The sequence below is a fragment of the Pinus tabuliformis genome, chromosome X, assembly GCF_031772625.1.
Source record: "Pinus tabuliformis cultivar Carrire ecotype Pingquan chromosome X, CPIR1, whole genome shotgun sequence".
Lineage (NCBI taxonomy): Eukaryota > Viridiplantae > Streptophyta > Pinopsida > Pinales > Pinaceae > Pinus > Pinus tabuliformis.
Window position 1 is genome coordinate 1,581,727,415 of NC_142308.1, and position 21,696 is coordinate 1,581,749,110.

Consider the following 21,696-nt stretch of genomic DNA (forward strand, 5'->3'; position numbering starts at 1 on the left):
CAAGGGCACGCAATACCACTCAGAGTGTGACGTGTGGCAGCGGAAATCACTCTCCATTGTGCGTTAACAGGCTGTGACTTCACGGGCACGGGAAGAGTGAATGTCGTCTAATCGCGGCGGAGATGATTGGATGGTGGGGATTTCATGCGTGGGTCAGTTTGTTTGACGTGATGGGAGGTCAACGTCCAAGGCTGCAGTAGAAGGATCTATGATGGCGCGCAATTGTATGGGCGCAGGGTTAAGGGGTATGGGATTAAGCATTCAAGGCTTAAGAAATAAGTGTTTATCCGGGGTTTTGGAGGAAAAACAGAGGTAGCGGGGTTATGAGAGAGTTAGCGGAGTGAGGGAGAAGGAGGAAGATGACTGGTGCGAGTTCTCTTTTGAACATGGACAATATGGCTAAGCTTGCATTTGATTCTCAAAATGTCAAAATATGTGGCAGAGCTAACACTGGCTCCTTCTAGGGATGAGATCCTCCCTGTGAGGTCTCAAGAACTACAGATCATTGCCTTTCCTGTGAAAACCAATTAGCGAAATTTCCTAGTGTTCCATTGGGCATGGAGTCTAACTAGGCCTACACTAAAAACTGATAAAATAACATATTTACAGACTTAAGACCAAAGGCCTTAAATGACATAAACTTTCAGAAAATGCCCATTAATTAGGCCATCAAAAACTACCTTCCCTTCCATACTTCGCAGTATGAAAGTATTGTTTCCTTAGATCTGAGAAATGATAAAAGGCCCTGTCCAGGAAGCGTCAAACTTCCCATGGTTGCCTTTCTTCTCTTTCAGTGCATCCCACTTAAGAACTAAGTCCCCAACCTGAAAGTTATCTGTTTTTGTACTTCTGTCAAAGGCTTCCTTGATCTTCTTCTGGTGTGCCACGGACCTTTCAACCAGTTGTTCTCTGATTTGATGTACCTCTGCTAAATTAGTGATCCTTTTTGCCATGTCTTCTTCCTCATCCTGCTCTTCTTGCAAGAATTTTGCCACGGGGAGGGTTAACTGAATTGGGAATATGGCCTCAGTGCCATATACTAGCTTGAAAGGAGAATTCCCTGTGGATTTCTTGGTGGTTACTCTGTCAGCCCACAGTGCATACTTGAGTTTAGAATCCCAATTCTTTTTGTTGTCTTCCAACAGTTCCTTCATTATCCTTATCAGGCTCTTGTTGGAAGATTCTGCTAGACCATTGCCTTGAAGGTAATATGAGGTGGAATGAACCAGCTTAATGCCCATTGAGTCACACATGTCCACCAATTCTTTTGCCCTGAAGGCTGCTGCATTGTCTGTGATCAATTTATGTGGACAACCAAATTTGGTGAAGATATTCTCTGTCAAGAACTTCATGACCACATTATGGTCAGCCTTTCTGGTAGGGATGGCCTCAATCCATTTAGTAAAGTAATATGTGGCTACTAATATCCATCTATGCTGGCCACTGGAATGTGGATTGATTTCTCCAATGAAATCCAGGCCCCACTGCTAAAAAGGGCCACTATCATGTATGGGTTTTAAGGGCAGGGACTTCAATTGCTGCTTCCCTTCAAATCTTTGGCACCTATCACATGATTTAACAAATGAAAAGACATCAGCAAACAAGGTGGGCCAAAAGTACCCAGCTCTGAGGATTTTGTGAGCTATAGTTTTCCAATAATGATGCCCTCCAGAGAGGCTGGAATAAAATTGTTGCATGACTTCAATGGATTGTTTTTTGTCCAGACACCTCAAACGAACTCCAGAAGGGTCCCTCCAGTAGAGCAGGTTTTCATGAATGCAATATTTGGTTGCCCTAAGTTTAACAGTTCTGGCTTTGCTTGAACTAAGGCCTGGAGGAATTTCTAGCTTCAACAAAAATTGAGCTATTGCAGAGTACCAATCACAAGAAGCTACATCTTCAGCCAATGACTGATTTTTCCCTGGTTCAGCTGTTTCTTCTTCTGCCTGACCATTCTCTGGAATTGTGCTCATGAGATTTATGTCTAGCGTTCTACAATTTTCTTCTGCCATCAGTCTGGCAAGGCCCTGACCTCTGACCAGTTTGGTGGGCTTCAATTCTATGTTAAATTCAATAAGCTTTGCAATCCATTTAGCCCTTCTCCCATCAGCATCGGGCTACATTAGAACATATTTTATTGAAGCAGAGGGTACATATGCAATTATCTTGGAATGCAGAATGTAAATTCTGAAAGCTTTCAAAGACTTGATAAGAGCATATGCCTATTTTTCAATGATATCATACTTCAGCTCAGCATCCCTTAATGTTTTGCTGAAAAAAGCCACTGGATGCTCTAAGCCTTCTTCATCTGCTTGCAATAAAACTGCTGCAAGGGTGTCTTCAGAGGAAAATGAAAATATATGGAACTCCTTGCTGTAATCTGGACTTCTTAAAGTGGGAGCTTCCATAATAGCTTTCTTAATGGACTCAAAGGATCTTCTTGCTACATCAGTCCATTTGATCTCCAACCCCTTTCTCAACATGGAGGTAATATGCTTTACAAGTTCTGCAAAATTTGGGATAAACCTCCTTACAAAATTTATCTTGCCCAAAAAGGACTAGATATCTTTCTTTGATCTTGGGACAGACAAAGTTTGTATTGCTCTTACTCTTTTTGGGTCAATTTTGACACCTGTAGCAGAAACAACATGCCCTAACAGCTTGCCCTCTTCTAAAGCAAACTGTGACTTTTTAGGATTGACTGAAATCCCAAACCTTATGCACTTCAGGAACACTTTCTTCAAATGTTGTAAATGGTCTTGATGGTTGCTAGAATACACTGTTATATCATCAAGGTAGACAAGGACAAACTTATCCTTCTCTCCCACAAATGCTATATCCATAGCTCTCTGAAAGGAGGCTCCGGCATTCATCAACCCAAATGGCATCTTGGAATACATAAAAGTGCCCCAAGGAGTGGTGAATGCAGTCTTTTCTTGGTCATCTGGATGTACAGCAACTTGATTATACCCTGAAAATCCATCTAGGAAAGACATTACTTTGGCCCTTGAGACCTTCTATAGCAAATGTTCCATCTTGGGTAAAGGATAATTGTCTTTTTTAGAACATTTGTTTAAGTTTCTGAAATCAACACAGAGCCTAATTTCTCCACTTTTCTTTCTCACCACTACCAAATTGGCTACCCATTTGGAATACCTAAGAGGGACTATGATTTTGGCAGCCAGTAATTTCTTGATTTCTTTTTAATTTAGAGGAAGGAGCAAAGGATTTATTGGTTTCAACTTTTGCTTGAAAGGGATGGTGTCTTTCTCTAAAGGAATTTTACGCTGGATGATATTTTTGTCATATGTTTTCAAGTCACTATATTCACAGGCAAAGACATCAGCAAATTGCTTCATTAAATTGCAGTATTCAGCACTCTGGGCAACAGACAGATGGGTGGACAGATTTATATATCTTGGTTTTCCTAGACTCCTATATTATGCTTACAGACTGCAGATTGGTCTTCTTTTTGGGCAACCTTATAAGGCACATCATTTTGGTCAAACAAATTTTCTAATGAAACCAGACCCTTAGGTATATGATTGTTGGGCAGTTGGACAATGCTATCTTTACCAATTTTGTTTCTAAGCTGGGATTGAGGGTTTTCTTCCAAGGCTTCATTCTCTTGGTCAATTTGCATTTCAGAAAATTCATCAATGACTTGCAGAAATCTATTTACTTCACCATCATCCTCAAAAACTTTCCAATGTTGGACATTATCAAGCAAGGATGGTCTATACTTCATTTGAACTTCATAAACTAGTCTGGGAGGCATGGGAGGAATAAACATGCTAGCAAACACAGCAAGGGAATCAGCAAGCTGATTTCTTACTCTAGGGATATACGAGATACAAAAACCATCAAAAGAATCTTTGAGTCTCCATACCTCATCTCTGTATGCTTTCAACCTTGGGTGCTTTGCTTGGAATGTTTTATTCACTTGCTGAATGATAAGATCAACATCTCCAAACACCTTTATGTTCTTGATTCCTCTGTCTTTAGCTGCATTGAGACCCAATATCAGAGCCTCATACTCTGCTATATTGTTCGTGACTTGAAAATCCAGCTTAAAAGACAGATGTGTGCTTTCTTATTCTGGAGATATCAGCACCACCCCTACTCCTGCAGTCTCCCTAGAACATGCTCCATCAAAGAACATTTCCCAAACCTGACTTCCTTGCTCTCCCTCGGCCTGATTCACTGGTTTCTTGATCTGCATTGAGGCCTTCTGGGATTCTTCAATTTGGAGAATACAAGCTCCAAAATCAGTGTCCACAGCATAAATGGGATGATTAGAAGGGTTCTTCTCATCACTGATGATGTAGGCCAGTTGTGCTTCTCTGTACAGTCTCCTGCTTTCCCCTCCAAAGACTGGGACAGTGGCATAAGATAAATCATTCTGTAGTGTCCCACCTAGTCTCTTGATCCACCCTCTGGACAACAGCATGCCAAACTTGGGAGGGACATCTGCTACCACAATATCCATGATCATGCTCTTCATGGGCAGCTGAGTTAGGGTAATGGCTAGGTCTTTGATTAATCCTAGGCATTTTACCTTTCTTGAATCAAATGAGAATAAGTCATGATATGGTCTAGTGATATCAAGGCCTAACTCTTCCATGATAGCTTTAGGCATCAAATTGTGGCTGGCCCCTGTGTCTAGCAGGCAATTATGGAGGATTTTATCATGAATGGTCAAGGAGACATAGAATGATGGGGAGCTATTATCAGCAGGTTCGATCATTGGGCTAAGCACAACTGCAAGCTTATCATCTTGCAAATTGACGTAGTCAGTGGGGGTTTGTGAGGCTTTCAGCTCAAGAGCATCAAGGATAGGCTTTCTAAACATTTCACTCTTTACAAGTTCTATCAGAGGCACAGATATTTTTAACTTCTGGACTTCTGATTCAAAGCTAAAAGGGGAAGGGGACTTATCAGGACCTCTTACCTCTTGAGCTGGTGCTTTGAGGATGACTGGATTAGCTACTGGCTTCTTCTGTCTGATATTTTGTTGCTCTGTCGGGATAGCAGCTCTTTGGGCAAGATTCTCCTTGACATTGTTTTCTTTTGACCTCAGATTATATCTTTGTTGTTCACTAGTCTACAGAACAGCCTCTCTGTCCCACTCTTGACTGGTTTGGTCCTGTAGTAATGATTCTTCATATGCATCCAATGTCAAAAAGGTAGCACTGCCTTTATCTTCCATGTAATGAATTTCATCCTCTTCTTCAAACTGTTCCTCTTCCATGACTATGTTTTGGAAAGGAGCCTTAACTCTTTGTTCTTCGTGGGCCTCTTTACCCCTTTGAATGATTTTCAATTGTTCATTTTCTCTTCTGAAAGGATTTGAATTTCTTGGAGCAAATGTGTTTTGGAGCCTTACTTTTCCAGAGCTTGGCTCAACTTTCAGCTTAGATATCTTAGCAGCCAATGACTCTATCATTTTAGTCATCTTATCTAATTTGGGTTCTAAAGATGAAGCAGAGGAAGAAGAAGCCTCACCTCTCTACCTCCTTCTATCAGCATGACTTTTGAGCTTTTCTGTAGCCATGATATTAGATTCTACTTCTAGGGTTGCATCCTGCATTTCAGCTAGAGTGGCACATCTTCTTTCTCTCAAAAGCAGGTAGAAATCAGAGTCAAAAGCATTGGCATAAGTGAGTTTGGTAGAGGTGGGGGTATGCTTTACTTCAGCTGGTATCTTACTATACATACGGTTAAATATTTTAATAAAATCAGGCAATGATTCCCCATTCTCCCTCTAAATTAGGTTTCCAAAATATGTATGGTAATAGAGCAGGTATTTCTTATCCCCCCATTGCTTCAGGAATGCATCATCCAATGCTCAATATCTGTTATGGACCTATGGGGCAATTCTCTAAACCACTTTCTAGCCTCTCCATCAAGGCTCTGGACAAACACTCTCATCCACACATCATCTCCACTGATATCTAGGTTATCAGCATAGCTATAAAAAGATTCCATGTGTTTTTCAGTTGTCACTCCCTTTGTACTAGTGAATTTGGGCATATATTTCTGATATTCTCCTGCAGGCATGGCATTCAAAGGAAGAGGCAAGACCAGGGGTCCATACCTAGCAGCTATGATTCTTTCCATTTTTGTGGGAGCTTGCTGACCTGCCGTGACTGGGATAGGAGGAAGGATACTAGCAGCTTGAATAGTAGGGAACAGTGAAATGGATGACAGGGACAAAGGAATATGATGGACTATATGGGAGGCTTTCTTTGGGCTAAGATCCAAAGGGGAATTGACTAAACAAGGAGCTTTATGAATCTCTGAAGGTATTTCTTTACTAACAGTGCTAGGACCTAAATCTTTAAACTGTATATCCCTATCTATAATCTTCTCTTGAAGAGATACATAAAATTTCTTAGGCTTACCTGATCCTGATTCTCCTTTCTGCGATGTTTTCCTTTGCTTAGCAATCTTATCAGGGTCAAGCACTAGGTCAACTGGTGATTTCTGAAGATTTCTCCGGGTATGCCTCACAAATTGAGCCAGAACTGTAATGTGGAGTTGCCACTAGATTGGTCCTCTAGTAGAGTCGCCAGATAGATGATTAAAACCTGAAATGTGTCCGACTTTGTCTATCATCAAAGCTAGAACTGTGTTGTTCTCCCATGGAAGTTGAGCTTCAATCTCCTCTCCCTGGAACGGCGCCAATTAATGTTATCACCCCAAGAAACTCTCCTAGGTTGTAGCTCGGAGATGCTTAGGAACATTACAAATTCAACTTATTGTTGCAAATGGAAGAATGGAAGAGATGATGCTTGTTCAAGCCAGATAACCACTTCTACTATGCTTAACTCCAGACATGCATGAACACCCCCACACTACAAGGATTTAGACCACCAATTACTCACAGTTCAGAGATTGGGTGAATATGGAGAATACTGACCACACCAGCCGATGCACAAGACCTTGTGATGGCCGACTACAACCGATAAAGAGGTCTGCAAATATAATTCCCTAGTGTACAAACAGGATGACAGCTCTTTGGCACTAGGTGAAAAGAAAACTTGAATAACTCATTCACTAATACATACAAGACTTTAACACAGAGGTAGGATGACAGCTCCTCTAATGCTAAACATCAAGAGTTCAGGAAAAACCTCATATCAAGCACAGCATGGAATAGAATAGAAATGGAAAGTGAGCAATTAACAGTAAAAGAAGCTTGTATTAGCTAAAAATGAAGAGGAGACGCTGCAAGTATCAAATTAGTTACAGTCTCCAGAAGTTGAACCTTACATCAAAACAACAACTAGCAACCCTGATTACATCTTGTTTCTGGGTATATATAGAGTTTCATTACAAAGGCACTCGGCCATTCTAAGGATGAAGGGGTCATAATTGACCACCAACTGCTTTAACTGCTTGATGGAGTTTCTGGTGCATTAACTTGCTTCAGTGAATAAATCTGATTTTCTCAGATGCTCTGTTGTACTAGCGGGCAGGTGGAGTGTTGTGTAGAACAAAATCCCATAATTGTTGAATGCATTCACCTGCTCAGGCCCTGTAATTTTCCTCCTTGGCCATACTACCTGTTGAATGCGGTTGTTGAGGAGGAAATGTTCCTGGCATTGAAAATTGGTCACCTTCGTCCTTCGGGCGCATGGAGCAGGCAGGGACATGGACTGCGTGGCGAATGTACGAGCAGGATGGAGGAGGGAAATCAGTTGTCAGATCAAGTAGATAGACGGCGGGGATCGCTCACAGGGACTATCGGGAAAACGAGGGGAAATGAATGCAGGCCATTGGATCTCGGGTGGCAGATCCAACGGTCATCGGGCAGTGAAGATGCGCAGAGTTTATCGAGCAGGAAGGGCGGTTTTGGCGGCAGGTGGTATTGATCGCACCAGCGTTGGGGGTTGGGCGGTAAAGGTACAAGGGCGCGCGATACCACTCAGAGTGTGACGCGTGGCAGTGGAAACCGCTCTCCATCGCGTGTTAACAGGCTGTCACTTCGCGGGCGCGGGAAGAGCGAACGTCGTCCGATCGCGGTGGAGATGATCGGACGGTGGGGATTTAATTGCGTGGGTCAGTTTGTTTGACGTGACAGCAGGTCAACGTCCAAGGCTACTATTACACTAAAATTTGTCACCATGACTATTTGCAGTTAGTATGGCTCCATCAGCTGTCATACTATCCTCCTTGGCAAGTCTTATACCTCTACTCTTCATGTCAAACTCCAAGAAAGAGAGAAAGTCTTTAAAAATCTATATAACTCTAGGTATGCAGTTTCTCTTAGCCTTACCTGCGTGTACGCACCCCAAGTTCACAATACCTGTGTACTTGTACGCTCTGTCTATAAAGGGGTGGGTGCGTACTCCTGTAAAGGTCAAAAGGCGCAAGTTTCACTTCAAAAAAGTTACTTGTGGTCATTTCTAGAGCATTCTAGAAGTTTGTTTGACGTGTATTGAGCACCTCCAGATGGTTCATGTATCCCTATGAAAGAGGAACTTATACCATCAAGAGGGGAGCTATCCCATTCAAAGATGGGCTTATCCCATTGATGGTGGACCTGATTAACTTCCTCTAAAGCACTATAAATACAGGCATTGGGCCAGAGGGAGGGGAGGTTGAAAGCTGAACATTCCTAAGGGTAGATGCTGCTGGAATTAGGACTCCCTTATAGAGCTTGAGAGGAGAGATTCCCATCCTTTCTTAGCTTCATTTGGAAGTGGGTGAGCTGATCAAAGTAAAGGAGAACTCTTGATGGACCCTAGGAGGGACCTGCACAACACCAAGGCTCAGGTTGTAATGGTTTCTTTTGTTTCCACTTAATACAATTAAGCTCACTGTTCTCAACAGATTGTTATACATGATTTGTTTCATATACTCCTTGGTCTGTATGATGAATATGTTTTATTTTATGAGTTATTCAGGTGCTATGTAATCTTTTGCTTGTTAGTGAATGCAGGTTTCGAAGAGAATGAGGAGCTCATCCGGATAGAGCTCCTCCGGACGGTTTTTCCGGTTACAACCAAATCAATATTCTACCTGCCGATCAACCAAAAACGGCTTTCATTTGTCCATGGGGGACATTTGCTTATTGCAAATTACCTTTTGGACTTAAGAATGCCGGAGCCACTTTTCAAAGGGCGATGTCTTATGCATTTCATGACATCAAACACATTGTGCAACCGTATCTCGATGATTTGCCCGCTCACTCCTTACTTCGAGCTGATCACCTTGTCCATTTACGAGCAATTTTCATGAGGTGTAGGCCTTATCGGATTCGGTTGAACCCACACAAATGTATCTTCTGTATAGAAGTGGGACGATTGCTGGGATTTGTAGTTTCAAAAGCCAGCATCCGCGTCGATCCCTCGAAGGTAGAAGCTATCATCAAATTGCCTCCTCCTTCAAGTCTTTGCCAACTCCAAAGTTTGCAAGGGAAAGCAAACTTTTTACGCCGATTCATTCCTAACTACGCCGAGATTACCAAGGGTTTTACCTGGTTGTTGAAACAGAACACTCAATTCTCTTGGGATGAGATAGCTCAGAAATATTTTGATGCACTCAAGCACGCGTTAACCCATGCACCGTTGCTGCATCCTCCCAACTACAACCAGGATTACTTTTTGTACCTCGCCGCCGCTCATTCCACCATTGGAATGGTCTTAGTACAGGAAGACGAATTCAGAACGGAACATGTGATATATTACCTTAGTCGGACCTTAAATCCAACTGAGCTCAAATATTCACATGTGGAGAAATTGGCATTGGCAGCCGTTCAAGCTGTCCAACGTTTTCGTCACTACATTCTACTCCGTAAAACTACAGTCATTTCGGATTGCAACCCTATTATCTACATTTTAACTCAACAATTGCTAGGGGGCAAGTACTCCAAATGGATTGTTATCCTACAGGATTTCGACTTGGAATTTGAAAAATCTAAGTCTAAGAAATCTTTAGTTTTTGCCGAGTTAATGTGTGACTTCCCGCGTGCTGACACGGGAACTGTGGCAGAGGAACCCATTGCAGATGAATCTTTGTTCTCATCAGCACTTTAGATCCGTGGTATGGGGATATAATCGTCTATCTCCAGACCCAATCCTTTCGGCCCGAAGTTTCAAAGTCGGAACATCGTAAAATTCGATTCCAGTCCCAACAGTACAAAATTATTGGAGATACTCTTTATCGCCCTGGGGCAGACTTGGTTTTTCGTCGTTGCTTAACTCACGAAGAAGCTGAAAGGGTTCTAAATGACTGTCACTCTGGAGCATGTGGCGGTCATATGTCTGGGTATGCCACAGCCCAAAAGATATTGCGCGCTGGCTACTTCTGGCCGTCCTTGGCTACAACTGTCAAGTGTTTGATCGCAAGATGCGCCCACCACCTGCTCCTCTCCACCCTATAATTGCCGTTGGTCCTTTTGCCAAATGGGGTATCAATTTTATTACATGTAACCCTCACTCGGCCGGGGGGCATGCGTATATCATCCGGCTGAGGCGATGCCTACATTCGAGGCAGACGGCAAGACAGTTGCAATTTTTGTGTTCAATCACATTATTGCTAGGTTTGGTGTCCCACAAGCGATAATCACTGACCATGGGCGCCATTTTCAAAACGTTATGATGACAAAACTTACAGGCCAGCTTGGTTTGCGTCACGATAGCTCAACTCCTTATTATCCACAAGCGAACGGTCTGGTTGAGTCCATCAACAAAGTTTTAGTTATCATGATCCGACGAATCATTGGTATTCATCGGTTGAATTGGCACAACATGTTATTTTCCGCGCTTTGGGCGTACCGAACCTCAGTGAAAACATCAACAGGGTTCACTACTTTCCAACTAGTTTATGGTTTGGAAGCTGTGCTGCCCATTGAATGCGAAATCCCGTCACTTCAAATGGCTGTCGAATTACTTCTAGCTACTTCCGAAGAGGAGAAGCGTTTATTATACTTAGCTCAATTAGATGAGACTCGACGTGACGCTGCATTGGCAATCGAGACTCACGCAAAACGTATGAAAGCTCAGTATGATCGAAATGTGACCCCTCGAAATTTTTCGGAAGGAGACCTAGTGCTATTATATGATCAAGCTAACGATAAATTAGGTGCTGGAAAATTCGTTCCTATGTGGCAGAGCTCATCTCCAAGACAGTAAAACCAAACAAGTAGCTCATCTTGTGGTAGGATAAACCCAATTGTTTCATTTGTACTCTAGGAAAGCTCCTCTTAAAGGAGAAGCACGAGACCGTGTCCGAACCAGTGAGGGGATCAATCCTCCTTCATTGGGAAAGACGCCAGATACGCACGTACTACAAACGGTAAACCTCGGATTATTGTCGAGGAGCCTGGGGTCACTTGTCGGTAAACCTTGGATTATTGTCAAGGAGCCAGCAAGGCGATTAAGCTTGTTACTCTGCCCTTGCGTGCTATCGGGTCGTAGACTGTTCCCCCAGGTATATTTGTTGTTGTTGGTAACCTTAGTGACCATTATCTTTAGGATTCTACCCGAGGTGATGGTGGAGGGAAGATCCCACTGTACCTGGAGCAGACGTCGGCTAGACTCACTTGGATTTTCCGGGGGGTTCACTTCACTCGAGACGGTTAAAGTGGAGGAACTTGTGCCGGTCTATTCATTAAGCAGGTTGCCGAGGTAACTGTTCCACCCACCACTTCTGTACTGAATTCGGCGATGTTGGGTTTCATCACCAACTAGTGTTTTCGGTCCAGAAGGCTACTGTTTGTGTATGGTTTGATGCCCTAGATTCTTTAGGCATGTGATTCGAATTTGTTTGGTTTTTTAGAGACTTTAGGCGGTTTTCTTTGAGATTTTACTTTGTTTGCATGTGCAGTAGTTAAAAGTTTTTAACTGTGGCTGAATTACCGATACAGTCCCGTAGACTTCGGGGCCAGTCTCCTAAGATTTTTACCATGGCCGATTTGTTGAGGAAGTCCTGTAGACTTCGGGGCGAACCTCCTGAAGACGTCCCGAGTCATTACGAAGGTTTGAAAGTCCTTGTAACTCCTAGTGGCAGTAAAGTAGGTTCACCTGAAGAAGGAGAGTCGTTGTTGGTAGTCCATCCAGATTACCAAGGTCTAGAAACAGGTTATAATCCCGAAGCTGTTGCAGTTTCCGAGCTTGTTGGTAGTTTTTCATCTACTAGTGATATAGGCGAAGAACCTGAAATATCTGAACCTGTTACTCCAACTTCTAGTGTTCCTGATTCACCTAGGGTAGAAAGAGTCATCACCGAAAATCTTCCTTCTGGTTTGATAGCTATTGAAGAACTTGCTCCAGAAGTAGAAGTAGGCGTCCCTATCCCTGAAGATCAACCTACTATTGATCTAAGGGAGCGTGAATCCATTTTTTACAGTCCTCCTAGAAGTACTACTTGGTATCTTTCGTTAACCAATTATTTGGACAACTCAGGATCAAGTTTTTCTCCACCTCGTACTCCTTATCCACCCGGAGGTATTTATACTCCTGTAAATATGTCTGGTCAATCGTCCGTGTTCACTCAATCTCCTGAATATTTCTTGTACGGCGGTCCTTCTGTTCCCTCTGGGTATCAGTCACTTTCTGGTACTTTTGCGGGAGCATCTCATCAACCCATTGAACATGGGTTATTAACTGGAAACAATGGTAATAAACCGTTGGGTGTAGGAGATATTTATATGATGTCAGGTTCAATTCCCGGTTCTCAACCTCAAGGTGGCCAGTTACCGCCTGGGGGGCAGCCTCAATTAACGCCTGGGGGGGCAACCTCAAGGTACACAAATTGCGTCTGGGGGGCAACCTCAAGGACAGTATGTACCCATAGTGCAATACATTCCTCAAGGTCAACCCCAGCCTCAATATGTACCCCAAGGTCAACCTCAGTATCAATTTATACCTCAAGGTCAACCCCAGTCTCAGTACTTACCTCAAGGGCAGTACTCGAGTCAAGGTTATCAACCAGACCCAATCCTTTCGGCCCGAAGTTTCAAAGTCGGAACGTCGGAAAATTCGATTCCAGTCCCAACAGTACAAAATTATTGGAGATACTCTTTATCGCCGTGGGGCGGACTTGGTTTTTCGTTGTTGCTTAACTCACGAGGAAGCTGAAAGGGTTTTGAATGACTGTCACTCTGGAGCGTGTGGCAGTCATATGTCTGGGTATGCCACAGCCCAAAAGATATTGCGCGCTGGCTACTTCTGGCCGTCCTTGTTTAAAGACTGTATTATTGCGGTCTGGAAATGCCACAACTGTCAAGTGTTTGATCGCAAGATGCGCGCACCACCTGCTCCTCTCCATCCTATAATTGCCATTGGTCCTTTTGCCAAATGGGGTATCAATTTTATTACATGTAACCCTCACTCGGCCGGGGGGCATGCGTATATCATCCTTGCGGTTGATTATTTTACTAAGTGGGCCGAGGCGATGCCTACATTCGAGGCAGATGGCAAGACAGCTGCAATTTTCGTATTCAATCACATTATTGCTAGGTTCGGTGTCCCACAAGCGATAATCACTGACCATGGGCGCCATTTTCGAAACGTTATGATGACAGAACTTACAGGCCAGCTTGGTTTGCGTCACGATAGCTCAACTCCTTATTATCCACAAGCGAATGGTCTGGTTGAGTCCATCAACAAAGTTTTAGTTATCATGATCCGACGAATCATTGGTATTCATCGGTTGAATTGGCACAACATGTTATTTTCCGCGCTTTGGGCGTACCGATGATCGAGGTGGATGTTGGTGGCCACCCACCAACCCATTTGGACCCTCACAACTGTCTCTTTCAGTCTTTTCAATTTCCTAAATTGTAGCACAGTTTACTATTTTTAGCAGTTTTTCGGGTCCTGAACTTCCGGAGCCGTTTTGAGGCCCTAAACGACGTTTTTTTTGGGATTCTGGGGCAACATGGGTCCATGGATCGATGTTGCCTCCCAAAGTGGTAGTACTCGGATAGATCTTTCTAACGAGCTATCGTACACGTCAAACGGAGATCGTATGCCAAAGTTACGACCCCGGGAAATTGATGTACCAATTTACCCAAACGGGGCCCACAATTTGGCGTTTCATCTTCTAGGGTTAGGTTTCGGGATGTGAAGGGTTTTCCATTGTTTCTCAACAATAAATAGGCCTTCGAGCCTCATTGTAATACAGTTCGGAATAGTTCAGAGGCATGTAGCCACCACATCTCTTCTCAGAGATAAGCTACCATCGCCCTAGCTGGTTTCTTTCCATTTCTGTTTGTAAGCATATTTCAGTATTTTACAGTAATGAAATGAAGTATTATTTCCGCTGCATCTTTGTGTATATGGTTATCGCATCTTTGTATTTATGGTTATCTCTGTAATCAATTGCGTTCCTGTTTAAATCCGGATCAGTGGTATCAGAGCGGTCTGCTTTTTCTCTGTTTTTTTTTGCATGTCCCCAACGAGGTCGGGATATAAGGAGTTAGGGCTTGAACTGGTCGAACCTCTACAAGACCAGCCTCGCAAATCCCGACGGCCTCCCATGGCGGATGAGAAGAAAGACGAGGGGGCAGGAGATCCTATCAAAATCTTGCTTGAAGAAGCGCTCGAGCGACAACGGAACGCGATGATGGACAGCTTTGCACAGATCCTTCAGCGGCTACCCAGAAGCGGCGCATCGGCTTCCAGCAGCTCCTCTGGAAACGCCACACCCTTTAAGGTACAAGTTAATTTTGAAATCCCCATATTCGAGGGTCAGATAGACGCCGATGCCGTAGATAAATGGTTAAATCTGCTAGAGGGTTATTTTTCTGTTCATGAATTTTCGAGTCGGGAAAAGATTGTTTTTGCTCTTCTCAAAGCAGCCCCCCACGTCAAGGACTGGTGGGAAACCTACTGCGAGCAGAAGGATGAAAGTACTGGCTCACTATTTTCAGCCGCACCCACCTGGGATTCGTTCCGGGATGCCATCAAGGAGCAGTACTACCCTGTCGGAAGCTATGAGGATGAATACATAAAGTGGACCACGCTGCGGCAGGGAAGGGACCAAGACGTGCCGGAGTTCACCAATCTTTTTCATACCCTTCGCACACAGTTGGGTATCAAAGATTCTGAGCTGCATCTGGTACTCAAATACCGTGGCTGCCTACACAGATACATCCAGGAAGAGATGGGGTTCTTCAACATCCCCTCACTCGGAACAGCATACCGATACGCTGTCAAAATCGAGCAAAAGTTCAAACAGAAGAAGCGAGACTTTGGATCTGCAAATCCGAAGCCCAAAGGACAAAGCCAAGGCGGGGTGACCCAGGACAACCCGTCGAAGCCGCAAGAAAAGAACAACACCATGAAGCCAAAGAAGGACACAGGGAAGTGGTGTGAGTTCCACAAAAGTCCCACTCATAACACAAGTGAGTGTCGGACCAAGCAGTCGCTGGTGGCCGAGTTGAAGGCTTCCGAATCAGATGCATGTTCTGACCCTGAGCCAGAACCTGACAAGGGTAATGGCAAAGGGAAGCAGATCATTGATGCGGATCCCAGCGCCACTGTTGCCACCGCCAAGGTCCAGAAAGATGAGCTCGAAAATCCAGAGGAAGGGGAGCGTCTTTTCCACTCACAGATGTGGGTGAAGGGTTCGCCGCTACAATTCATTGTCGACAGTGGCAGCCAAAAGAACCTCATTTCAGCAGAGGTCGTGAAGCGGTTGGGCCTACCGACTACACCACACCCACAGCCATACAGTATCGGGTGGCTTCACGAAGGACGAGATCTGAAAGTTCGCCAGCAGTGCCGCCTTCCATACAGCATCAAGCCCTTCACAGATGAGGTATTGTGTGATGTTACACCTCTGGATGTTTGTGATGTACTATTAGGCCAGCCATACTTATGGAGGCGACATGCTGTGTATGAGTCAAGGTCTCGTGCTGTCATTATTTCTTTGAATAATTCATTATACAGGATACCAGAGGTAGCCCCACCTACTGCCACATCCTTGATCACTACCAAGAAAGGCAGTAAGCTCATCTCCCAGACCAGGAAATTCATCTGTCTGGTCCAATCCCAAAGTAAGGGAAAGATCGTTGCTACATCCATGACCCCTGCAAAGGGTTCCTCTACACAGCAGCAGCAGCAAAGGAATACGGTCATGACAGAACACAGGAACAACTTCTCACCCACAGGGGTACCACACAAGTTTCAGGTGGGCGACAAAGTTTGGTTACATCTGCAGAGGGAGCACCTTACCAGAACCCATCAGAAACTCAGACCACTCCGGCATGGTCCTTACACCAGTACCAAGGCTACGGGCAACAATGCTTTGAAGCATAGTATTCCTCCATTCCTTCGCTTGCACCGAGTGTTCAATGTGGACCATCGTCGACCATGCTTTCCACCATTTCTGAACACATCAGAGATTGCAGAACAGCTCACCAGAAAACCAACTCAGCAAAAGTTTCCTCATCTCACGGAGGAACTCAACGCAATGGGGACCATTGCTTCCTAAGGGGGGAGGAATGATCCAGGTGGATGTTGGTGGCCACCCACCAACCCATTTGGACCCTCACAACTGTCTCTTTCAGTCTTTTCAATTTCCTAAATTGTAGCACAGTTTACTATTTTTAGCAGTTTTTCGGGTCCTGAACTTCCGGAGCCATTTTGAGGCCCTAAACGATGTTTTTTTGGGATTCTGGGGCAACATGGGTCCATGGATCGATGTTGCCTCCCAAAGTGGTAGTACTCGGATAGATCTTTCTAACGAGCTATCGTACGCGTCAAACAGAGATCGTATGCCAAAGTTACGACCCCGGGAAATTGATGTACCAATTTACCCAAACGGGGCCCACAATTTGGCGTTTCATCTTCTAGGGTTAGGTTTCGGGATGTGAAGGGTTTTCCATTGTTTCTCAACAATAAATAGGCCTTCGAGCCTCATTGTAATACAGTTCGGAACAGTTCAGAGGCATGTAGCCACCACATCTCTTCTCAGAGATAAGCTACCATCGCCCTAGCTGGTTTCTTTCCATTTCTGTTTGTAAGCATATTTCAGTATTTTACAGTAATGAAATGAAGTATTATTTCCGCTGCATCTTTGTGTATATGGTTATCGCATCTCTGTATTTATGGTTATCTCTGTAATCAATTGCGTTCCTGTTTAAATCCGGATCAACCGAACCTCAGTGAAAATATCAACAGGGTTCACTCCTTTCCAACTAGTTTATGGTTTGGAAGTTGTGCTGCCCATTGAATGCAAAATCCCGTCACTTCAAATGGCTATCAAATTACTTCCAGCTACTTCCGAAGAGGAGAAGCATTTATTATACTTAGCTCAATTAGATGAGACTCGACGTGACGTTGCATTGGCAATCGAGACTCACGCAAAACGTATGAAAGCTCAGTATGATCGAAATGTGACCCCTCGAAATTTTTCGGAAGGAGACCTAGTGCTATTATATGATCAAGCTAACGATAAATTAGGTGCTGGAAAATTTGTTCCTATGTGGCATGGGCCCTACATTGTCAAGCGAAAGCTAGCAAAAGGGGCCTATGAGCTGGTAGATTTTGACGGGGACTCTTTGGGTAAACCCAGAAATGGACTTTACCTAAAGAGGTATTATGCTTAAATGATGGTATGGAGATTTTAGTTAGGTTAGGTTTTTCTTTCTAGCTGGTGTGTTTGTTAGTATAGACAGTGTGCTTAGCTTAGAAAGTGTGTTTTTCGTCCTTATTCTGGCTTATCTTGGTTTTACTCTTGATATTGCAGATGTCGACGCCTCTCCAAACGTACATTGGATTCGCTGATGGTGCTTGTCGTAGTACACGGAATATCTCTTCCGCAGCTTGGGTTATCTATTCGCCCTCTGACGAGTTAGTTTCTATGCATGGGGTGAGCCTCGGTCAAACAACAAACAACATTGCAGAATACAGTGCAGTGATTGAGTTATTGTCTGAATCTATTTCGTTTGGGATTCAGAGTTTGATAGTGAGGTTAGATTCTGAACTCGTTGTATTACAGCTTAATAGAGTGTATGCCATTAGAAATCCAGTGTTATTAAGGTTATTTTTGAGAGTGCGTCTCTTGGAACGTGAATTTGATTACATTGAATATCAGCATATTCCAAGGTCTTTAAATACATTAGCAGATGCAATTGCTTCTCGAATGTTAGACAGACATTTGCGATAATCATACATGTAAATTTAAAAACATTTAATCACACATGTTTAACAAGATAAGCCGGTAATAATGATATATATAGATAGGAGTGTGTCAAAAATACATCGTCTTCGATCATAGGTTGCGAAACACCCTATGATCGGCAAAAATGATAAGTACAAAAAACCAAAATGTCACATGTGTCTACAAAAACGACCATCCAATCACTGGTGGTGATCTCTATACGACACCACTGCACGGGCTACCCTACACAAGAACCTTCTAAAAGGTCCTGGGACTCCGACTACATAGCGCTGAAGCCTGATAGGAATATCATCTATAGTAGTCTCTGGTATATCTGCCGTCAGACGCTCTAGGTCTTGTTCCAACTTAGCTAAGGTCTCTGTAGCCTCGTCATGTGGCACCGGTGCCGGTGCAACTGGTTGTCTCCTCTCGAAAGGCCGGAGATTGGCTGGACGCCGTGGGCCTACATCTGCATTTTGAAAATTGTCACTGTCAGCTTTGAGACGATATAAAAACAAAAAAAAAAGAGTAGATAATTTAAAAACTTGTGAAAAATGAAGTACCTGTGTCATCCCACTGTTCTCTCGGTGGAAGAATCATGTCCGGATCTCCACGAAAATCAACTCCGGCATAAGGAAAATCCTGTATCGAGAAGATCTGGTCCTCCAACCAGTGAAAATACTCCGGTCTAAATCGGACAACCTCCGTGCCCTCGTCAGGATGACGGGCCATAACCGCAACCCATCGCGTCAACTTAGGCTCTCGGGGAGGCCCAACCTCAACAGTGAGCTACTGTGGGATCAGCATCGGAACCCTCTCTAGAGCAAAACTCACAACTAAAGGCCCATAACCAAAAGTCTTCAGCTGTCCGTTTTTGGTCCTAGTCAGTTGGCCCTTTAAGTTGGCCAACACAGCGTCGCACCAGTTGAAAATGGTGCCCCGATAGCAATCAATCGCCATCCGCATCTGGGATCTAGTGGAAATGTGCAAAGCGGCAGCCCCGAAAAGTCTGGTAACTGAAAAGGAAATTACCATAAGTTCAGGTCGGGATATCTTTTTAATCTCTATCCCCTTCTCCTGGTTCTGATTATTGCACCACTCTAGTCAGAGACTAGCAATGGACTGGCCACCCGGCCTAGTCCCAGACAGAGTCAATTGTTCACCCCTCTTGGGCAAACCAGTGAGAAAGTAAATATCTGAGGGCTCTATCTCGAGCTGGTGCCCTCCAATGTAAAGGCACTGATCCTGAACGTTCCACCTTTCAACCAGCCACTCTAGAAAGCGCACCTGGGCCCTCATGCCAGGTATGGCCCAGTATTTGTAAAGGCTGCATGCCTTCAAAGCATCAATGGAAGGTTGGTGATTAATGGCGGCCAAATCAACATCTTCGTGTTCTCTCTCGGGCCAATCAAGCATGGTGGGCAATCTACACACCATAAAACATCTGTTAGAATCCATAAAATTAAAAAAATTTGGTTCATTCTGGAGAAATGGGGGTCTGAAAATCCTCTCCGCGGTGTACGGAGCCCGCCTTTAGAGACAGAGCGTGTGTACGTAGGTTCTCTTAAGGCAAGCTGCGTACGCCCGGCATTTTCCCAACTGAGAAAATGTCGGGGTACGCAGGTCACCAGTGGAGCACCTGCGTACCCCGAAAAGCGGACCTTGAAACCCCAAAGCCTCCAAAAAATGAAACTGAGGCTTAAAAGAAAATTCTAAACGGATGGAAATGAAGAGGAGGATGTTGTAGAATACCTGATGAGACGGCGTTCGGTTTCGACGGTCGGATTCTCCGCAATGTCCACGGGAAGTTTCTTGCCAAAAGCCCTTTTTCTCTCCTCAACAGTAAAATGGTAAAAATGAAATGGTAAAAGCCCTTTTTATAGGTTTTTTGAGTAAATAAATGTTAAATTTGTTTATTTTCCACCGTGAAAAGGTATTTTTCAGAGTATTTTTATCTATCTTTAAACAGGTATGAGTAATGTGTTGGTTTTTGTGCAGGATAAACTATTTTCAGGGAAAATTGTCATTTTTCACAAACAAAAACATCAGAGTCATCTTGTAAGCCCTTTTCTGACTCCTAAAACATGAAAAGATTGTCGAGCGTTTCTTTTACACTCGTTAAAACGGAATTAAAAGACGGTCCCCTTATAGCTCTTTTCTGACCGTAAAAACAGGAAAAGATTGCCAGATTTTTGTCGTTTCAAATTCGATACTGGAAATAAAACGACGTGTCCTTGATCGCTTTTCACTTTTCAGGTCAAAGACACTAATCATGAAAGTACTCCTTGGTCGCAAGATCAAGCGGTTCTCTCAAGTATTATTTTATACATTTTTCGGGCTTGGGAGACACAAATTTACGAAAAAGTTCAACCCTGGAGTCTTCTTAAGTTTTTTCAGACTCCCTAAAATTGAAAAACGCCGAGTTTCTCCTATACTGGACTCGTTAAAATTTCATAGTAAAGGACCTGTTCGATTACAAACAGGAACGGACCACTCCTTCTTAGGGTTCGAATCTAAACTAAGTTGGACTCATCCGAAGGATGAGCTTATAATCAAGCATATGTTATCCTCCTCAAGCTTGTAAAAAATAAAGAGGTACTTGCCAGAAATGGTGGGGAAAAGAGAGAAAAATGAGCCTATTTGTTATCCTTTGTCTCAGAAGAAGCCTTATCACCACTCTTGAACACGACACTTTTTATTCACCTGGGTTGGGAAATCCTTTGCCTAACAGTTGATCAAACCACATTGAAAATCTTCAACCGGTTCCGGGTATTAACTCTGGGTCAATTGTCACCAAGCCATCTGTCGTGTCGTTATGTGTTCAAGAGGTCACTGCAAATAAACCATTCATCTGCAAAATACCCATCATCCATCTCGACCATCCCTGAGTCAGTCCTTACAGCTACATTTCTTCAACTTGATCTATGATTTCGTGTTGTGGGCTTGCCTGCAACGGGTTGCTTTCTATCGACATCAGCACATTATCTAGAGAGATGACCTAGAAATCGTCAGTACCTTGAAATCTGCATGCATCAATGGCAGTTTTCTCGCCTTTGACGACGGTTTACATCATTGACTTTCGATCAAAGGATTCCGTGAAATGTCCGACATCAACTCATTCATTCACATCTCATGGATTATACTGGGTACTTTGAGAACCATTGATATCACTGGTGGTCTCTCTCACACTTGTTAACAGTTTACATCATCGACTGGTAATCAAGTGGTTTCTACCATGTTCGACATCAACTCATTTATTCGCATGGTTAGAATCGTACTATTTCGGGAAGTAGAAATGAAGACCCTGGATCTAGTTTCCACCATCCAGGCTGCGAGGAGTTTTGTATTCATTGTACAGTAGACTAATCATAAACAGATGGATGCGTCCATATTGTGTCTACAAGAGTCTATGATTATGATGTATTGCGAAATCATTCCTATATCATAGCAGTAGTTAGTTTGTTAATTAAAGTTTTCAATCTGAGTATGGGAATGCCTACCTCAGCGATGATATGATCTTATATATGTATTTTGTGTTGAATATTTGTAGGTTCTGACTGGGCTCTCCACAAGATA